Consider the following 18,919-nt stretch of genomic DNA (forward strand, 5'->3'; position numbering starts at 1 on the left):
GTATGTAATTATTGACTACGGAATTGGTGCGACAAGTAGCAATTGACTATTGTAGTCTTAATTAGACTTAGCATATACGCACGAAACACTTAGCATATACATGACTATTTTAGTCTTAGCATGTAATATTATTTGAGTTTTAATATAAGATTATTTTATTTGTAATTAGACTTAGTATATAATTATTTACTAGCTAGGGTTGTACAATATACGTCACCTAGACTTAGCTTATATCACGATTTGTAATTAGACTTAGCACGTAAGGTTGTGTAGGGTTCTAATGTACGACATTTACACTTAGCATACATGACTTAGATTGTTAAAACATAAATGTCTCGTGACTTAGCAGATGTTTCTTGTATCAACAGATGGCTGACCGCGATGAGGAACAGATATTGTACGATACAATCGCGGAGGGAAGCAGCCAGTACTGGAATGAAGAAGAGGGGAACGAGGATCCAAACCAGTACTTGAACGAGGAAGGGAACGTGGAGAGGGATGCGGAGGGGAACCAGCAGGGGCACGTGGAAAGGGATGTGGAGGGGAACCAGGAGGAGGAGGCTAGTGGTAGTCAACCCTCCGTTGGACAGAAGAGGGCACGCGGGCAACGAGGTGCAGCGAAGAAGCTTGAGGGTCGACACATCATAACGGAAGTGCAAGAAGATGGACGTCCTAGTGCCCCGGCCGAAGCCGCCAAGAACTATGTACGTCACAGCGGTTGGGTTGTGCGGGATAACGTGCCTGTCAGTACGGTGTACTGGCGAAGAACAAGGGCACGCGGAGATCATGAGAGCTTTGTCCCAAATTCGGAGAAAGAGATGCTGTGGACCACAATGCTCGAGACATTCACCCTTCCTGCGGGTACAGAGGACAAAGTGAAAAGGTGGACTCTGAAGAAAATGGCAGAACAGTTTCAGAGCTTCAAGGGAGATCTGTACCAGAAGTATATACTGAAGGGGCAGACACCGAACTTCGACACATTCCCAAAGCTAAGGGATCACTGGGACGAGTTCGTTGCATATAAGACAGGTGAACAAGGGCAGGCGATGATGGAAAGAAACAAAGAAAATGCCGCCAAGAAGAAGTACCATCACCACTTGGGGTCAGGAGGCTATAGCGTCGCGATGCTGAAGTGGGAGGAGATGGAGGCTAGCTTGATTGCGAGGGGTATCGAACCGGCAACAGCCAATTGGCCGGAACGATCGAAGTTCTGGTACTATGCTCACGGTGGAACGCTCAACCCAGCTGATGGCTCACTGGTCTTCGGCGATCAGATACGAGAGGCTGCGCGACGACTAACAGATGCAGTGGAAGCCTCCTCTCAGGGCACGTTCCGACCAGACAGAGATAGGGACGAACTGACACTCGCCCTGCAGACTCCAGAGCATCCAGGACGAACACGAGGGAAAGGGGTGATTCCTTGGAAGATTGGTTTCAAAGAGGACATCCACACGTACAGGAGTCGGATGAGGAGCAAGAGAGATACCGAGGCGAAGATTGCAGACCTAGAGTTCCGGGTATCGAGCTACGAACTCAACATGCAAGAGGAGGTGGCAAGGAAGGTTGATGAACGCATGTCCGCACATCGGTCCCATGATCCCCAGCCGACCATTCCTCCTGCAATGGTGAGCCCGTCAGGAAACCGTAGCAGCTGCGCCTCAACGGGGCAGGTAGGATCACAGAGCATGGACGCCATGCAAACACAGGACGAATCGACATGTCCCGTTGATGACATCACTCAGCGGACACCATGTGAGCTGCATATTCCTTTCAAGAACTTATCAATAAAGGTAAGATTTAGCCATTCCGCTAGTTGCTGCTTATATATGTTGATTACTAATAAATAATCTCTCACAACATGAAGGTGGCGTCGGGCATGGCCATCCCAACGGACCCTTCAGGTACTTACCACTGCAGGCCGATTCCAGCAGGATACTCGAAGGTCGAAGTTGAGTTGGTCGAAGGCGCGTACGAGGACCTCGAGCTGGATTACCCTGGAGGAGACGGTGAGACGCATCTACGAGACACAAGCCATGCCATTATTCTATGGCGCAGGCGGTACATCATCCTCCCTGGGCGACAAGCGGCGTCTCGTGCACCATCTCCTCCGGCTCCGCCATCTCCTCCTCAGGATCCTGCACCGTCTCCTCCTCATGCTCCGCCAGCACCGTCTCCACCTCAGGCTCCAGCATCGACTCCTCCTCAGGATCCTGCACCGACTCCTCCTCGTGCTCCTACACCTACTCCCCCGCAAGCTCCTCTTCCGGCACCTTCAAAGTCAAGGGCCCCCCCAGCTCCACCGCCTGCCCACACAAGGGCAACGAAGAAGGCGAAAGTTGACGCCGCCAAGAACAAGGACCCGGGGTACGATTGCACGCAAGAGGAGCTTGACGCTTACGTTGCATCAGAAGTCAAGAGACAATTCAAGCCTCGAAGTCCAGAAAAGAAGATTCCTATAGACCCCAGTGTCAGGAACTTCTTCAGGGGTATGTCTGCACCTGTCAAGGAGGCCATCAAGCTATCGGACTATGAGCGAACGCTGAAGAAAGCATCTTCTGGAAAGTCCAAACCAGTCCCTCAGCTTGGAGAGCAACCAAACCAGGAGATCGAGCCGTTGGTTACCGGTAAAGAAATGACGATAGAACAATTTATTACTGACACCGGTCTAACTACGGATCAATTGCTAGGAGTCGCACCAATCGAAAAGGCGGAAGTGAAATACATGTACGAACTCGGTAAACCGCTTGTCAAGCCTGAGCTGCTGCAGTCCCTACCCACACAAATGTACAAGTTCCATCAGCTGTACATGGAGATGAGCGCCGCCGGTAGAGAGATGATCGGAGCGAGGATCAGGGACACGGACTTCTTGCAAGGAGATGACATTCTCTGGATCAATTTCAAGGGAATCTACGAACTATACCAGCTGGACGCCCTCGACGTCTCTATTATGAGTTGCTGGATTTTGTAAGTATATCGTTCGGTTAGATTTCTTACTATACGTCTCCTTTAATAAATTAGGTCCTTGTATATAAGTAGACTATAGAAAATAATATACTCCCTTTTATCGTTGTAGAATGGAGATTCAAAGGGCCCGACGGCAGAGGGTTTTCGATACTGGATTCATCGACCCTCGGAGAGTAAACGTCGCAATGCTCGACCAATATCCACAAGAAACAGAGGACAATCTCGTCCATCTCCTGAAGGCGCAGCATTACAAGACGTTCATACTGTTGCCATACAACACAGAGTTAGTTTAATTTTACTGTCTTCCTACATACCAAATTTCATTCCCGTACGAACTTGCTAAGTGTTTCATATGTAATGCATCCCACGCACATTGCAGATTCCACTGGGTGCTTTTACTCTTCGACCTGGAGGCCTGCACCGTCAACGTATATGACTCAATGGATAAAAAAGAGTCTACGTTTGACAAGGTTTTCGAACTTATAGACAGGTACCGTCATAAGTTCCTTTGTTAATTAAGAAAATCTTGTTATGTTAATTGCTACTACGAATCATAGCTTTAAACTCCATGTAGGGCTTGGTATCGGTTCCGTCATTTGGTCCGCGGCAAATGGAGAGAAAGACTTAGGCGGAAGTTCAAATTTCCTGTGAGTACACATGCTCTACATTTATATTTCTCCGATTCAAATACATACAAGTGTATATTAATTAGATCTCTCGTTGTTTGTCATTTATTTGTAGTGCGCAAAGCAAAAGCAGGGAAATAACTTGTGCGGCTATTACGTGTGCGAGTATTGCCACTGCCTTGCAAACCAAATCATCACCACAAGAGAGCTCGATGTACGTACAAATAAATTCAAAATTTCATTACGTAGCGATTTCTTGTTTAATTACTAATCAATTTCATACATTCATATAGTTTATTCGCATGAGGGATAACCTGACCACACACAAGGAATTTATCACGGCGGTTCAAGAACAACTCATGGGATTCATCAACGAAGAAATCCTTAATCCCAAGGGTGAATTCTACTACGACGGAAACACAATTCACCGGTCCTTAGCTTCTGAGCTAGCAGCGAGTACTACTACGTCGAAATGATAGCTAGCTAGCTAGGACATATAATGGATTGTAATTAATACATGACTACATATGTTTCTATATGCATGTGTACACATTTTCTATAATGTAAATATATTTTGGTCATATATATATCTATATACATATGCATTTGCATAACATATATATGTATAAATACATATATATTATGCATGTATATACATATAATATAATATAATATATATATATATACATATATATATATGTATGCATATATATGTATTGAAACATATATATGCATGGTTTATATATATATATATATATATATATATATATATATATATATAAACCATGCAGCAACAGGGCCATGCAAAAAAAAAAAGGTCAGCTCGATCTTTAGTCCCGGTTGGTAACACCAACCGGGACTAAAGATGGCTCAGCCGGCCACGTGGCTGAGCCATCTTTAGTCCCGGTTGGTGTTACCAACCGGGACTAAAGATCGATCTTTACTCCCGGTTATTTCACCTGGGACTAAAGATAGCGATCTTTAGTCCCGGATTGGTACTCCCGGTTTGGAAACCGGGACTAAAGGGGGGTTACGAACCGGGACTACAAAGGGTTTCTCCACCAGTGGTAACTTGCTACGGGAACTCGTAGCCAACAGTAGTTAGAATGAAGTGTTTTTAAACAAATAATCACAGGTGACTAGTAATAACTATATCTAGTGTGTACTAAAAAAACAAGTTCCGATAATTCATATACTCCCTCCGTCCCATAATATAAGAGATTTTTACTTTTTGTTTACACTGTTTGACCATTCATCTTATTCAAAAAATTTTGGAATTAATATTTATTTTATTTGTGACTTACTTTATTATCCAAAGTACTTTAAGAACAACTTTTCGTATTTTATATTTGCACAAATTTTTTGAATAAGACGAATGGTCAAACAGTACAAGAAAAAGTTAAAATCCTTTTTATTATAGGACAGAGAGGGAGTATTATACTACTAATAGAATTTCCGATTTTCAAATCACGGACGAATAATATAACAAAATTAATATTAATTATTAAGGCGAGCAAACAGAGAGCATGCAGCTGATATTTTCTTCACCGTAGAAGCATGGCCTTCCATCACTGTTTGAAGACTCTACGTATAATAGGATTTCTTTGTCAAAGCTGCATGGGACCTTGGACATATGCAATATCTCCGTTGGGGGCTAACTGGGTCAGGTGTGGCTAAGGTTTGCAATTCCGTTTTGCACCTCTCTACACATGAGCGTATACTTCTTTTTTTAATATATGACGCGACTTTTTAAAAACTAAGTTTATCCATTCGTCTTATTAAAAAATTTGCGTAATTATCATTTATTTTATGATGACTCAATTTCTCATCAAATGTTCGTTAAGCATGACTTAAATATTTTTATATTTGAACAAAATTTTTAAATAAGATGAATGGTCAAACGTTGGTTGAAAAGTCATATATTAAAAAGATAGAGGTAGTATTTCTTTAGTGTTATTGCTGGACAATTTCTCCATGCATGGCCACACAGATCATGGAGATTACGGCGGTGAAGGGAACAAATGCACTCCACCGTGCCAGCCCAGCTAGTTGGACCATGTATGGAGCTTGAGTACGGCCAGTAGAGACAGACAGTAGAGACTCACATGCTGCCAGTTGAAAACAGCTTACAGAGTTGCTAACAACACAGTGCATCATTTCTTACTAGTTGGCTGGGACAACTCCAACCATGCCTCAGTGGGCATTCTGCTCCCAAGTTCTCCGATTCCTCCTAGTCCTATCCCTACACTAAATGCATTTATGTTCCCCCTGCAACATGTATATGAGAATGCCATATATACTGCATATGTACCAATTACCAGACATTTGGGTGGGTGATGCTGCTTATGATCATCATCAGTGCGTACGCACGGATCATGGCATGGATATGCACCAAGTTCTCCTCTCCTCTTGCTCTCGCATTCGCTGGTCATTTGGTTTCACTTCCCTGTCAAGAGTCAGAGGAATGCATGAGGCATCCCCTCCCTCCTCCACACTCATAGTGAGAGGAGTCGAAGTGTCTTTCATTCAATTTAATTCGACAATAAGATGATGGATTCGAAATTGTACTCAAGCGCGTACTAGTGCAGTCAGGATTAATTCCTCTGAATTTTTTTCTGCTAGTAGTTTGTTTAGATGTATACATTTTTCTTACGAAATTGTGCCAATATAGTACATGGCTTCTCTCACTATGTAGAAAAAGATCACTGGCCCTTCCTGAATCATGTCTTTGAAGCCGCAGCCCTCCCGTCCAAGACAGCTGTTGTTGCGCATACGGCATGCCTCGCGACATGCACATTCCCCACAACTAGAGGGTCCACCACTAATGTAATCATCACATCCAAGATGTCGAGACGACTGTATGGTATCACTTGCTCAACCAACAATCCCAACTCAACCTAAGCCTTGGCCTGAAGCCAACGTACACCTCTACAGTAGTAGCACCATCCAGATAATCTGGCATGGTAGAGAAATGAGCACCTGTCACAATGTGACAGTCACGTCGGTGGGCCAGCGGTGAAGCTCGGTCGGCGGCCATGGTGGGGTGAAGAGGCTGATCCAACTCTGCTCCTATCCTCCCCCTTCGGGGATGAATATTGTTCGTATTATTTGTGATTTGTGAATGGATTACAATGTTTGTGAATGAATTTGTTGAATGGATTATGAGACTTGTGCTGAATTTGTGATTTGTGAATGGATTAGGGTGACAGAGGATTTTGGATTTGGGGTGGATGATTTTGGATATAGTGAGGGATTTTCACTGATGGTCCTCTTTATGTCCCCAGTAGCGTAAATATATTTTCGCAAGCGGCTTATCGCCACTTGTGAAAATACTCCTGTTTTCATTGACCTTTGGTTGCTAGCGGTTGGACTGGCCACCAGCAAAAATATAAAATGGCCGTAAGAAAAAGACTTTTTTTTATAGTGAGATGAAGGCAATAGATATTTTGCTTTTTTGCATTTTTCTACATTTCTGGTAGTATGTAATGAGTATCAATTTCTGCATTTTCCCATATTCTGCAGCTATCTATGTTGGATATTTCAATTTGAGACAGGTCATATATGAATTTCTAGTGTATTTCCCTTTTTTTCTACTTAAGATAAACCTGAAAAGGCCAGATCATGGACTGTAAACAATTGATGCTTCAACAGAGCACCATCAGTGAAAATAATATATTCACTCTAGATTCTATAAGTTGATCTCTGACTCCTCTCTTTTGTCACCACTAAACTATGTACTTCATCCAGGCATCTCCATTGTTACAGGTGTAGAGTTAATCAAACTCCACAAGGCAATATGGCACCGGCGAGGTGCTAGCCAAGACTCGTCACCTGAGGCCGGCCAACCCGAGTCGTTCATGATGGGCAGCATGTGAGTACCTTCGTTACAGTGTAACTCGCCGTGCTGCCCATCATGCCGTGTGGCGCTCGGGTGAAGGCGAGACGCCGAGCTCACTGCGGTTCAGGAATCGCCTGCAGCTCGCCGCGCCGCACTGGAGAGCTCGCTGCGATGGAGGAACATGATGTTCCATCGCAACATCCACGGCTGCTACCATACTGAACGGAACACTCACGCTAGCTAGAGGGGCGTGTTCTCAAGATGCTATGTCTAGATTTGTGGTGCCGTGTTCTCCGATGCTTCCTAGTCCTAATACCTACTGGCCGCTACTACTACTACGACATGTACAATACATACCTACCATGTAAAAAGTATATTATACGCATGAGGAAAATTAATACAGTAGGCTAGCATGGGGCATTTCTCATGGCTACTTATAGCGTGAGGAGCCTTTTACAATAGTTGGAAATAGATTGGGAGAGAAATTACTCCAATATTAATTAATTTGCAACACCCGTAATGTTAAGAGTAATTTTTCCGATAAAGATGTACCCAATAAAGTCACAATACTTTTAAATTTAAAGATATATTTTTTTTCATTTCTGATATTTTTAGGAACATGCAAAAAAAACTTGCACATATTTGTGTTAAGATTGGACAAAAGATAAAATTGCTGACTTAGTGGGGGTCAACCCCACTAAATAGACTATTTTCACAAATGGGCCTATTAAGACACCCGCCTGCGAAAATAGGCTTTCACACGCAAACCTTAATTGAACACCATCGAAATCTTTTTACATGCTGGCATTATTTTACCAGGCCTTAACTGAACACCATCGAAATCTTTTTACATGCAGACATTATTTTAGCTAGCCTGCTATTAAATAGGGGGTGCATCTGTAAAAAATTGTTTTTTATAGTGAGTATGTTATCATGCCTAGGCGAACATTACGATATACTACGTGTTGACGTTTAGTTCATCTAGCTGGAAGAGGTATGTGGGAAGAAACCTTTGTGAATCACCATCCGCATTAACTTATTGCTTTTCAATATTAAGAGTACATGCATTGATCTTCTTAGAAATGTTAATTAGAGAAAAGTCAAAATCAATTGTGACCAAGAATGAGGAGAGATTCTAGTGTACAAAACCAGAGGAAGAAAATAAGAAACCACCAATGCAAAATCTGTACAATAAGAGGAGACAATGCTGGGGTTTAGAACATGTTAGCTAATCTCATTTAGAATATGGCAGTGTCTTGAAGGATATTATTTGAGGTACCGTACGTCCTTTTTACTGATCATCTCTGCTCATTCTATACCGAGGCATAAGATGATGACTGAACTAGTGTGGTTAGATCTTTCTCTTGTGATATGAGACTCTGAATAAAAAAAACACAAATAGGGGAGTATGTTCTTTTTTTTTTTCGTCGTACATGCAGGAAAGCTGCGTATCGTTATAATAATAAGAAGAAAGGAGAGGGTAATAACCCTTACAACATACACATAAACCTTACATTAGACCAAAAGATGACCTCAACCTAATATATACAAGCAAACACTATTCATCGTTCAGCGTGAGGGCATGCTGTATGAAAGGGGACTATGTTTCCTTGTGGGTTTGTTCAGCTCATCTCTACAAGAAAATGATTGGAAGGAATCAGGGGATTATAATTGCCTACCTTGATATAATTGTGGAATTAGTAATCCCCTTCATTACGTATAAGGGAAGGAATTAACCGAACTAGGTCTTAACAGATAATAATTTTCTCTGTCACTTATATGTGAAATTTTGGCCCAAGCATCCAGTAATGACACGAAAATTCATAAACCCAAGAAGCATTCAAATATTTGAACAACCCCATTATTCACATTCAAATGCTCTTCAAAATTTCAGTATATGGTAGCAGTCGATGAGCACCTGTCACAATGTGACAGTCACATTGTTCCAACTTCCAAGCCTTGAGCACACATAGAGAAGGGCAGGAAGTTACTTGAAGATATATGGCACCACTCCTGCACCACCTAGACGAATGCTGCTTGTGACAACGAATATACACAGCCTTGTGTCGCCGTTGTTTTGGTAGGGCCGTATCCAGTGAGGCAGCTAAGTCGATGATTTCACGGGAGGATATTATGTCAGGGCTGAACCTAACTTTGCAACTGCAACGTCTAGGGTAAGTGACATGGTACTCAAGAGGTTTCTTTTGGTTGAACAATGTGAATCTGAAGATAGCTTCATCAGGAATACACTATTGTTCTCTCTGATGCCTCCTAGTCCTAATCTAAAGATAGTTGTGAGACACCAGGTGCCAGTATAGAAAAGATTCTCCAAATTCGCTGGCATTAAATCTTCTGTAGTGTGGTAATTTATATAATCACCTCTGGCCATGCATGTTCTTCGAATCTGTAGGCAGGCAGGCATGCTTGGTCGCAATTTATACTCTCTCCGTCCCTAAATATTTGACGTCGTTGACTTTTTATACTCGCAGAGGTTTACGTCGTGACCTTGTTTGCTTGCCCTCGTGCGCCATCTTCATCATCCGCGTATACCTTAGCTGCACTGCCGCTCACCGGGTGTAAGAGACGCACACGGAGACAACTGCGACATACATAGGAATGGTCAGCACACAGCGCTTAATTTGACCCCACAAACTGTGCTCGCTGCTGCGAGGATGGATTGATGTTTTTAGCAAACTTACCGTGTAGCCGCAACATCCACGGCTGCAGGTGGGCATTCAGCACGGAATTTTCTGGCTAGCTGCAGGGGGGAAGTTCGAAGATGCTATGGTGAACATCGTGCTGCCCGGTTCTCCCATGCCTCCAACTCCTACTACCTGCTACTACCAATAGTTGCACATGGCATACATAGCATGCAATGTATGTATAACATGAGCATGAGGCAAAATATAGAGGGTAGCATGAGGCATTCCTCATGGCTACTTATAGCATGAGGAGCTTTTTTCTATGGGAGTAGCTATATAACATTTGATAGTTTTGTTATGAAAAATATTTAAATATCATAATAGTATATTAGAGTGTAATTACATTATAACTATATTGTACACGGTAACTTGTATTAGCACCTACAAAGTAAACCACAAAAGCCATGTGATTGGCTTGGCTTGCGCAGAGAGTCTTTCTGTTCGTCTCATCTCTGGTTCATTCATGCTGAAAAAAAATAAAAAAAAAATCCCCTCCGCCCCTGCTCTAGTAATAGCATAATTATTTAATGGTACAGAAATCGAAAGTTTAGGATAAAAAAAACTCTAGAAAATTTACTCAGACAGGTATCTACTCAGAAACTATGATATTACTCTTACGATAAACTAGCATGGAAAAATGCTTCACTGATCAACCGCTATTATTTTTACAAGGCCCCCCTCACCCTACAAACGTACGTGACTTACGTTTAAATGAAAAAACAACTAAAACAGCCTCACCTAATCGGGGTTAGCGATCTACTAATGAACTCACCAATCTTACAATTAGTGTTGTTAAACATACAATCGTTTCTTTGTTTTAAGATTTTCCAAGCCACCAAAATGATAATTGAATTGAGCCATTTTTTGGAAGTCTTGTCAAAACCTCTTACTACCTTAGCACCAACGGTAGAAGTGAGTGAAATCTTGACTTGGAGAAACGGGAATCAGCTCAACCTTAGGAGAATTAGAGATCACACTTATCGAGAAAACGCATATCAGACTGGGATGTGATTAATAAATTCTTCAGCCTGATCATAAACAGAGAAGCAGTGAGATGCTCCAGTCCTCGCTTAGCTATGCGATCGGCCCTCCAGCAGTGGTTATTAATCGCAAGCCATATAAAGGACTTGGACCGCAAGGATGTCCAACTCTTCCAAATTCTTCTACACGGTGAGAATCTTACTGTGCTAACAAGCTAAGACTCATAAGCTGATCTCAAAAATTCCATAACCATTATCCACCCCAATTGTTTTTTGTTGCACTGATGGTACGAGGCATGATGAGAACCATATGTCGATTCGAATGCAATTCTAGTAATAAACCTATATATATAAAGTGTTGGTTTACCTTGGAACAGTTACATGTTCCTTCAAGCGGTACATTAATATAGAGAGAAATTTCTTACCGTCCAACATAGTTTTTGGTACCTCCCGGTACTAGAGTCAGAACCATCCATTCAACCATATCTAACAGTCCACAATCCTAGGCACCACAAGGTATAGGAATCCCGTGCGGGGTACTTTCTGCTTCGTCAGTGTGAATTGAACAAAAGGGAAAGCAAAATAGGATTTTTGCATGGAATCTCTCTCCTCCCAACGCCGACAATCTCTCTCCTCCCGATCCCCTTCCCCCAACGCACGGGAGCGCAGCCAGTCTCGCCGGCTGGAGATGTCGGACGCCTCCACTTATGTCGCTGCATCCAAACTTTCTTTTCCCACCTCCGGCCAGATTCGGCCGCTGCGGATCTCCTTCGTGGGTGGGCCAGCAACGAGCATGACGAAGAGGCGACAAGCTCAGCACTGCAGATGCAGCGTATGGGCAGTGGTGACCTTTGGAGATGGTATAGGCTGATATGGGGATGCCGACTCTACTTCCTAGCCTCCTCCCACTTCTTCGCACGGCTGTGGTCTCCTCCCAACGATGCTGTTGCTTCCTTCCTCCTACATGGTCCGCTCGACCCATCAAGAATGAAGGAGGGTTGGTAATGGTAAGATCATGGCCTGGAATTTGTCAGTCTTGGTTGGGCATGTGAATTTTTATTTTTGGCATGTGAAAACAATTTTTGCTCCTCGACATTGGTTTCTTTGTATTATTGGAAATGACACGCTGAGAATCACTCTTCTTTGTCTCATAGTGGAGCGCTGAAGCCCCTCTTCTCTCTGTTTGCAAGTTTGGGTTCCCAACCCAAATAGTAAGCACGGAAAACGGAGTGGTCCATTAGCATGTGATTAATTAAGTATTTACTAAATATCTTTTTAAAAGGGATCAATATGATTTTTAAGCAACTTTCGTACATAAACTTTTTATAAAAAACGCACCGTTTAACAGTTTGAAAAGCGTGCGCGTGGAAAACGAGAGTAGAGAGTTGGGAAAGAGGGATTCCGAACACACCCAATTGGGTCGGAGCTGAAGCTGTCTTTGGGAGGATTTAGGCTGTTAGGAGACAGATGTGAAGCCATTTGGTGTTTTTTTTAACTTCTTCTGACTTATGTGGATGTGTATGGATGTTATTCCGATTAACATTTTTGTGATTGCTTGTTTGTTCTCGAAAAATTTAATGTATTGTTGTCTCTAAAGAAGTTGATCGATAGCAGTTCCCGTGATTTAGTACTTCGTAACTTTAATTGGATGACAAAGTTGGCAGGTAGGGTTGGTAAGTTCTTGAACCGTGAATTTGTCAGATTTGTTTATGCGTGTCCCTCCAATTTCTTCTTTGGCTTTTTCCACCTTGCTCCTCTCACTTTGAATTCAACAACGCTCGCTGCATGACCAGCAAGTGTGCTAGAGTGCTGCTCTGTGCTGATGCAGACAGAGGCTATTCGTCCTCTCGGCTTAGGGCATGTACAATAGAGGCCACAAGCCCCAGCGGTCTCAATACACCACGTTGGATAGAACCACGTAAAGATCACACTACCCACAGTGAAAACCACTCCAAAAGGTATTTTGCATTTCAGACCCTATCTATTTATATGTCAGCCCTTGCATGTATCTTATTATCAAACCTATTTGAACTTTTTATTTTGAACCCTATAGTAACCAAAAGAAGTAAAGTAAATGTACACCCCTAAACATCTTGTGACCCACTGTCAGCCTCTTCCATCCCCCTCTTTTTTATCCCCCTCTCTCTCACTCTCTCTTCGATTTCTTCTCCACAGAGAGATCTTCTCCACCTTCTCTTCTCAGTCCACCCCACCGACGAGATCCATCCACTCCCCGCGAGCTTGCCGGCGAGAGCCCTCCCCTCCCAGGCCCTCTCACGCCATGCGAGCTCCCCATCTCCCCTCTCCTTCTCTCTATGCAAGGCAAAGGGAGCCAGGACCGATGTCGTTCGAGCTCTCCGGCAATGAGAGCGAGCTAGGCGGCACGGATCCAGCCTCGTGCTTGCTACATCTGGCGAAGTCGACCGTCGGAGAGGTCCACAGATCCGGCGAGCTTCCTCTCCGACCACCGTCGTTGGGCTCTCTTTCCTCCGTCCCTGTTAGTGCGGCAACGGCGGCGGTTCCTCTCCTCCTCCCCTTCTTCACAAGCGTCAGCGGATCCTCGCGGCGGCGGCACCGAATCCCACGATGGTGGCTGCGGCGGCAGATCGGACGGCAACGGCGGCGGATCTGGCGGCGGCGGGGAGCAGCGGTGGTGGTGGATCTAGCGAGGCGACATGAGTGGTGATAACAACCATGGCGAGATGGGTATTTGGGGTAGGTGCACGGGGAGACCGACCGTACGAGGCGACGAGCGGGACTCCGACTCCTCCAACGCGTGGCTTTACCTAGGCGCGACACTTCGATCGGTTCCTCTGCAAGCTCGCTACCAGCCTTTGAAACCACAAGCGTGTCACGCCCCGAACTAGTACCAACCGGAACTAGCCCGTGACGCTCCAAATTAACCTGTTAATCGATACCAGTCCCAGGAAATAGTGCTGGTATCACAGGAAGACAGATTATCACAGCAACAGAGGTCTCTTTATTATAGAGTAGAGGTACAGTCATGTTGGGCTGCGGACAGATCCCGAGCTCACAACTGCATTACAAAAGGGAAGCGGAAGCTAGGACTTGGACCAAACAACACAGGCGCGACTTGGGAACTAGGCCGAAACCCTAAAACTCATCGTAGCCGGCTTGCTCCTGGAAGAACTCCTCTTCAGCAGGATCCGCTTCATCTTCTTCAGCAACTGGGGGGGATTATTTATATAGAGCAAGGGTGAGTACGGGAGTACTCAGCAAGCCATGGGAAATAAGTGTTTAATGCAGGCTTTAAGGAAAGGCTGTTGTTTTTGCAATTGATTTTATTTGAACTCTTTTTTGAAAACAACTAAGTGAGTGCTTCTCAAACGACACGGATGAGACAGTGCGTCTCGTCCGGTCGGAGTATGTGCAATGTATCAGTCTTTAGAATTGTTCAAGATTGGCACCCGGCCAACAACTTTCAAACGGCCACCCGGGCCAACAACTTTCAAACGGCCACCCGGGCCTAGCTGATCCCATCAGCTGCAGATTTTCCAAACAACGATCCCCTTTTCACAACAGCAATTTCACAAGGCAGTAGTCAAACAAAACTACGCTAGGAATCACCTCACATCCGCCCATGACCGTGGGCACGACTGTTCGAACAGTTTGTTAACCTCTGCAGAGGGGGGTACACTTTACCCACACGACATTACTAACCCGGATCACCCAGCCCGTGGGGATCAGCCACGTCGGGAGACCTCCAAGCTTTCATGACAAGGCATTTCCCAAGCCGACACAGGTTTACCATATGCCGACGAGAGGGGTCCCAGACCAACAACAGGTTAGGTCCCAGACCATACTGCGCCAGGAAGCCCAGGGGTCCTCCCCGACACCACCCCGGCGAATCCACATGTCTCTTGGCATCAAGGCTCCCCTGATAAGCTAGTTACTCAGCCAGGGGTGTCCCATTCCACCCATGTGGTCGTACTTGTCTTATGTTCGGATGAAATTCCAAGGAAACGGTCCTTAAGTGCAAGAGCGGGAAACCGTACACCCGGTACGTTCCCCGGTCCGCGGTTTTGGAAATTCATTTGGTTCGCAAGCACCGACCCAGGTGTCGGGTTTTCCAAGTCTTTTGTAAAACCCAAGTTTTACCCAAGAAGTTACTCAGATTTTAAGTTTGAAGGCGACCGTCGATACTCGCACAGAGTGCACGAATATCGAGGCGCAACTAGATGGTTACAAGGGAATATGGTATAACAATTAACAAAGGAAGGATCAGATGCAACAAACTAGGTAGGTCCGCCAATCTGCCTTGTAGACGGGACAAACAGATTAAGTGCGATCCTATCAATGCATAATATTTTTCAAGCAACATAATTAAATTCAAATATAGGCTCAAGATGTTCAAAGGTGGCTTGCCTTGCTCGAGATCTTGAGCTTGATCCTCGAAATCCTCGCACTGCGGGTCTTCGGGCTCCGAAACTACACGCGAAACGGGACAACTCAACAAACGGCGAAAATAAAGCCCTATTAATGACCTCTAAGCGTGCCATTAGATAGATCTCGAGATTTGAGGAATTTTGGAAGTCGAACGGAGTCAAACGGACTTACGGTTGGGAAGATATTGAATTTCTAAGATTATTGGATTTTTGGTCTAAAGGAAAAGGATTTAATTAAATCCTTTTTGGAAAAGAAAAGAAAAGAAAAGAAAAGAGGGAGGGAAATTAGACTTTCCTCGGGCGGCTAGGGCGCGGCCCGAGAGAAAAGGGGCGGCTCGGCCGAGCTAAATGGGCCGGCCGGCCCAAGGCACGCTCTCGCGGGAGGGGAGGAGAGAGAGAGCCGGTGGTCCGGGCTCACCTCGCGTGGTCCCGGGTGGGACCCGCTTGTCGGTGACACGGTTCACCGTGCGGAGCGAGCACACGGCGCACACGCGCGGGCGGGGGAGGGACGCGGTGCACGCGCGCGGTTCGCGGTGGACGCGGATGCGGCGGGCCCACGCGCAGCCTCACGGCTCGCGGTGGAACGCGCGCACGGGGAGGGGCTGACCGGGGTCGGCTCGACCCGGTCTTGGCCGAGCTGGCGCCGACGTGGCGCCTACGTGGCTGCCACGCGGGCCGGCGGGAGGTAGACGACGACGCCGGCCGGAACGGATGGCGGACGACAGCGGCAAGCGGCGGAGCGAACCACAGCGATACAGGCGAAAGCGAGCACACCGGGTGGTTGCACAGGACGAGGGGAGACGAGCCAACGGCTCGGATTCGCCGGAGGGAGCTCGACGGCGGCGGATTGCGGCGGCGGCAACCGGCGGCGGAAAAAGGGGGAAACGGCGACAAGGTCACGAGGGGCCGATTCCCGGCGGCGAGAGCATCTACGAGGCTATGGGAATCCGATGCTAGCATTGGATTGGGCGGAGTTGCGCCGAGCGAGGCCGGCGACGAGCGGCGCTTCCGAGCTCGGGCGGCGACGGCGGCGAGCACACGGCGAGCGGCGGCAACGGTCGGGGCGGCGCCGGCTAGCTACGGGGAGGCTACTCAAGCTACTACCCGAGTCTAAGGGGAGGAGATGGAGCGAGGAGGGAGAACGGGGAGATGCACTACCGTGCGGGCGGGCGCAGTGACGAGAGGCCGACGGCGCGGGAGTAATCTCTCCGGCCTCGGGACGGGGAAGAGGAAGGAGAGGGCGCGCCCGGAGTCCCCTTCCGCGTCCTTGCTCGTGTCGGCTCCTCCGACACGCGCAACGACGAACGGCGACGGCGAACAGAGCACGGGAGGCGGCGGCAATGGCGTGGAGGCGAATGGGAGAGGAAAGGAAAGGGGGAAGCTTGGGTTTATAGGGGCGACAATGTCGGTTTGGGAACCGACCTAAGGCGGTCAAAGGAGAGGGCTAGCGCTCGGCGGTCGCGGCCAAAGCGGAGACAGGGAGGAGGGTGGTGGATGACGCCGGCGGGAGGAAAAAGGGGAAAAGAGGGAGAGAAAAGGGGGCTTGTCCCTTGCCTCTTTGGGAAAAGGAGGAGGGAGCGGGGGCGACGCGGCAGAGGGAGGAGGAGCTCTGCCTCCGTCCCTTGGCAGCTTGTGCGCGGAGTGGCGGGGGCCGGGCGATGACGACGGCGATGACGGCGGGGCGGTTTGGAGCGACGCGACGACACGGGCGGCAGGCGCGGGCAGGCGCGGCAGAGGCTGACGGCGGCGGCGACCAGGCGGTCGGCCACCACGGCGCGCGCGCGCCGGAAGCAACGGACGACGCGGCGGTTTGAGCGGCGCGGCTCAGGCACGCGCGCTGGCTCGCGGGGCCGAGCGGCTGCGCGGCAGGGCAGCGGGGCCGGATGGCGCAGACGGCGCAGGCGCGGCACGGGCGGCCACCACGCGGCTCTCGCGCACGCGCGCGCGGAGCGAGGGCAGAGCGGAGGAGGGAGGGAGAGAGGGCGCCGGGGAGGGAGGGGGAGATGGGCCGAGAGGGATTCGGCCCATCGAACCCGAGGGAGGCGAAACAGACTTTTGCGGAGGGATTTGATTTGGGAAGGATTTGGATTCGGGATTGAACTTTGACGATAGATCGGGGATTTGAGATCTAGGACGGCACGGACACTAGACAACAAGCAAAGAAACAGATTTCGCAAATAGAGTTTTTAGGAGATAGTTTTCCCGCTAGGCGCCACGACGGAACGGGTGCTACAAAGCGCGGGTGCCAGCTCGGCTCAACTCCAACGTGGAGCTGTGAGACCACAAGCCAGAGCCATGCGTTGTACATGGCCTTAGTGGCGGCGTTTTCTGTGCTCAGCGCTGGACAGGATGGCGTTGGATCGAGGATTTGGCAGTGATGGCCAAGAGACTGCTGCGCATATGACCAACTCGTGTCGGCATGCGATTAAATTGCAGCGCTGATAGACAAGCGCACGTATCATCGCATGTCACGGGTCCTCTGCCGCTGCCCAGTTAGTTTCCAATTGTGCCCATCCTAATTAAACGGCTAGATTTCATTTGGTACCGGGGGTACCAGTACCTTGAGGTACCACATGATGAACCGTAAACCTCTCATAGAGAAAAGTCCCTATATACCACTCTAAGTTCAACCATGTTCCTTATGTGCTGCTCATCATGACGTGGACAGCTAGAGCATACCTACTGCCACACAGAATGCGCACCTCAACGGCGGTGCAGAAATCACTTGTTCGAGGGTGAATTTCTAAGTCTTGACATAAGATAAAACCACTCCTGAGCCTACACTACACTGTAATACAGGAAAAGGTTCGATCCATCCAGCAGTAAATGGTTGTTGTATTCGTACAAACTTTTTTGAAGAGTAGGTTGTGTTCTCCGAAGCATCCTAGTCCCACCATTTTTCACCAGGCGATAACATATAATAGGATGTTGCATGCTGCCATTGCAACTGATAATTTGAAGTATTGCAGGACTATTGGATGGTGTTGAGTATGTATATATATATATTCTCTGCAGAGGCTCGATGCAGCCATGCTACGCATACACCCCATCTCTCTCTATATATATATATGGAATCACTTATAAGCTAGCGTACCATGTTTTGCTCGGATAACCAGAGTACAAATAATGCTCTTTAATTAGCTCTCATAGTGGTTGGTACTTTCTGCACTTGATTAGCAATTGTGCTCCACATGGGAATTACTATGGAATTATAGGGACAAACATACACATGAAGGAATTAATGTCACCATCTTTAATTCATCGTCACAACACATTATATGCTTTCAAGGTAGTCGTGTTATTTTAAAGATAGATACACGGTATATCACATACAAGAAATTAGAAGTGAAATATGACCACATTTTGGTGGAATTATTACGTATGGAGACAACTAAACAACATC

General features: G+C 46.8%; 1 long non-coding RNA gene across 1 annotated transcript; it reads left to right on the forward strand.

Moving 5' to 3' along the window:
- The first annotated feature begins 3,118 nt into the window (after positions 1–3,118).
- On the forward strand, positions 3,119–4,162 carry LOC136356795 (uncharacterized). Its single transcript, XR_010741789.1, has 4 exons — positions 3,119–3,454; positions 3,539–3,611; positions 3,706–3,804; positions 3,884–4,162. It is a non-coding gene; the product is annotated as an uncharacterized lncRNA (long non-coding RNA).
- The last annotated feature ends 14,757 nt before the right edge of the window (positions 4,163–18,919 follow it).

The sequence above is a fragment of the Oryza sativa genome, chromosome 6, assembly GCF_034140825.1.
Source record: "Oryza sativa Japonica Group chromosome 6, ASM3414082v1".
NCBI classification, from domain to species: Eukaryota; Viridiplantae; Streptophyta; class Magnoliopsida; order Poales; family Poaceae; genus Oryza; species Oryza sativa.